The sequence below is a fragment of the Chinchilla lanigera genome, unplaced genomic scaffold (genome assembly GCF_000276665.1).
Source record: "Chinchilla lanigera isolate Chin_1 unplaced genomic scaffold, ChiLan1.0 scaffold00232, whole genome shotgun sequence".
NCBI lineage: Eukaryota > Metazoa > Chordata > Mammalia > Rodentia > Chinchillidae > Chinchilla > Chinchilla lanigera.
In genome coordinates this window covers 67,925-71,299 of record NW_004955633.1, presented here as the reverse complement: position 1 = coordinate 71,299, position 3,375 = coordinate 67,925, and the positions used below count along the sequence as shown (strand labels likewise).

At 41.0% G+C, this 3,375-nt stretch overlaps 1 pseudogene; it reads right to left on the bottom strand.

Moving 5' to 3' along the window:
• Positions 1–1,955: 1,955 nt before the first annotated feature.
• LOC102003398 lies at positions 1,956–2,937 on the bottom strand (annotated as a pseudogene).
• Positions 2,938–3,375: the final 438 nt, after the last annotated feature.

Sequence of the window (3,375 nt, the reverse complement as noted above, 5' to 3'; positions counted from 1 at the left end):
TTAAGCTAACAGTTTCATTTTGTCATGAAAATTAATAATGGTTCTTCACATCCTTATAGTTGTTAATGTTTGAGGCTTTCCTACTAGAAAACCTAGTGTTTCCTGGCCCAGGAACTATGCTTTTGGGTCAGAGTTAGCTAGGAAAAGGTCCAAGCAGACTAGATAAATCAATTAAGACATATAGTGTACTTTACGTAGTAGTGACCTCTAAGCTGGATATAAAAGCAGCTCTATGTATTTCACAACACCTTGTAGCAAGGGGACAAGAATATTTTCAGCTGTGTATTAGCTGCAGAAATCTGACTTGGTTGACGAAACTATTGCCTAGAGTTCTAGAAGGTTGCATGCCACTAACGTCATAGAGGGCACGAAAATTTTGTGAGAATGTAAATAAAGAGCTCTCAGGATGGAGAAAGTGACACTGAAATACAATACTCCAGGCTTTACTTCTTTAGGACTAAATGAAAAACAGTAAAAAACAGAACAAAAGCAAATCTCACATAGTACTCTTTTAAGATTCTGTTTTTAAAAAGGCTAAGCAGGGCGTGTTGGTGCATGCCTGCAATCCCAGCACTTGGGAGGTTGAGGCAGTATGATCAGCACAAGTTCGAGGCCTGCTTGGGCTATGTAGTGAGTTCAAAACTAACCCGGAGTACATAGTGAGACCCTGTCTCAAAAGACAAAACAAGCCTTACTTTTCTAACTTACCATTCTAAAAAGTATATAATTTGACAATTTTTAAGAAAATTCTGCAGGCAGAAGATCCTTGGTGCTTCTTCATGAGTACAATGTTTCATGTAGAGTTGAAATCATTTCAATACAGCCATTACACAGTTATTGAGTGGTTATTTTGTTTAACAAGTAAAGAATATGTTATACTCTAAATATTCTGCAAAAACTCCCACAAAAGAGAACTCACAAACAGGAGCAAAGAACAAAGTTTTTAGCCTCTCTGGGATACATAGGACATTATCCCTTATAGAAACATAGCTAATATAAAAACCAAGTGTATTGATTTGCTTCCCAGGGCAAAAAAGCCAATAGAGAAAAATACTTCATCTGTCCTCTTCTACAAATGTGCTGGGTAACTGAACTTCAGGTTACCCAAAGAGTTATTATACAGGAAACTGTAGAAAATATGAAGCATTCAATAATCTGTTCATAATTAACAATTAAGCAATAGACACTTGAATAAATGTAGTGTGTATTACTTATTTGTTAAATCTCACATTTCTAATGAGCACATGGCTTATCACTAGTAGAAACTGGTGTCTTACTTTTTAGGAGATACTAGATTCAATAATGAAAGTAGAAAGTAAGAAATATCTTCTTGGGTCTGAGCTGCTACGGTACACATTATATATCTGTGTCGGTTTCAACAGTTTTAAGAATATAGATACTAACAAATTGAATTATTGAGATAGAGAACAAAGTAATGTACTCTACAGCAGTAGTTTTGTTTATATTCTCTGGGAGTGAGACAGAACCAGGGCAGAGTACATAGAGATTTATAATATAATGGCTAATAACTTGTTTCTATTTAATCCTGTGGTATTGCTATCACTTGGACTAATAAAGGACAATTTAAAAACAAGTTGACAATGAAGAACTGGCATTTCCTTATCACATACATATAAGAGCTAAATATAAATATCTTCTTTAATATTCTGTACTTCTTAATCCCTGTTTGTACAAATTAGCTTGAAGATTCAGGAATAGAAAGAACAATAAACTGTTACTTGAAGAACAGTAAACTGTTACTTGAAGGATATCGTAAATGACCTGTTTATGAGAAACAGCCAAAATAAGGCAGTAACTATAAGTCTACCTTGTACCTTCCTTGTGTGCTTCATCAGTAAAATGGGGAAATTTAAAAATACATAGTTATCCATTTCTTAACTGCCTCAAATTAGAAATTGTAATTTGCACGTCCAGACTAGGTGTAGGCTCATGGGTCTCAAAGCCTGGCTCTTTATGTTGTATTATTTTTCTTGGTCTCCATCCTAGATGGAATATTTCACTGGGAACTCCTCAGAGCCAAGTCCATCCATAGGGAATTCAGAGAAGTGAAAATCAATTTCACACCATGGAGAAGGAAATGAGAACAAAGAAGGAGCAGAGCAATGTGAAAATGAGCTGGGAGGCCCGGTTCAGTTCTCAGGTGGTGTTGGGTTCTGCAAAGGCTGGCTCACTGTAACCTCACAACACGAGATCCTGTGGGGTCTTCTGCTCCTGCATTAATTCTGTCACTGAGAGGAGTATGAGGAGAGCACCACTGCTGACTACTAGGTTCCACTCCTGTTGCTGTGTAACCGCCTCTGCCTGAGGAATACTGTGTCTGTGCTGCACACCACAAGTTTGAGGTCTTTGCCTGTGGAAAGGTGCAGAAGGAGCTGAGATTCACATTCAGAATTGAGTGGCAGCGCAGAAATACCCAGTCTCTGTGTAAGTCTTTTCCTCTTTCATGTTGATTGCTGGCACCGAGCAATAGACTGGAAGGTGATATCCACTCCCCAGTTCATCGGCCACTCTGTGAGTGCACCGTGTGGCGATGTTAGGTTTGCGCCTTCAGTGATTGATTGTGCCGGCTCGTGATCGTTGCTCTCAAAAGCATGTACAGCAGCCTTCAAGGCATCTTGAATGTCTTTATGGCCTTCAAAAGCTAGTGCAGTGCCCCAAATTCATCACACTTGCTGCACAGTTGTCCACCTGTCATAGCATAATTTCTTTTTCACTTTGGCTTCTCCTTTTTCAAAGGTTGGTTACCTCACAGAGCAACTGCCTCCAGTGCGCTCCAAGTTCTCACTTAAGTCTGCCTGAGGATTTGTACTGGGTGCCCACACACAGGTGCAAGGAGGCCATGGGTGCCTTGTCCACCACCACCCATCACCTTGGCTTGGCCCCTTGCTCTATGCTCACTTCTACCTCAGCCCCCTAGCCGCCTGCCTGGCAGGCCTGGTCCTAAGTGCAGCCTGTGCCTCCAGTTCAGCCCCACCACAGAGCCAGGAAAGTTGATGCTTACTGTGGAGGTGTTGTTGGAGGTGTCAGGCTCTAGTACAGAAACGTGTGTGCAGCCTCTGTGTTGGATTGAGACCAACACATGACAGGGTCTCATTATCACAGGTACAGACCTCACATATATTGGTATCTCTGTGGCATTCTGCTCCTTTTGCATAGTTAAAGCCTTTCCTGAAGTTTTTTTTTTTTTTTTTTTTTGGTTTTTCTCCGGTACCGGAAACCGAACTCACGACCTTGCGCTTGCCAGGCAGGCGCTTTTGCCGCTGAGCTAAATCCCCAGCCCCCCTTTCCTGAAGTTTGAACCATGACAGGAGTCAGGTTTGCACGCTGAGCCTGCACCTGCTCTGGATATGCAAG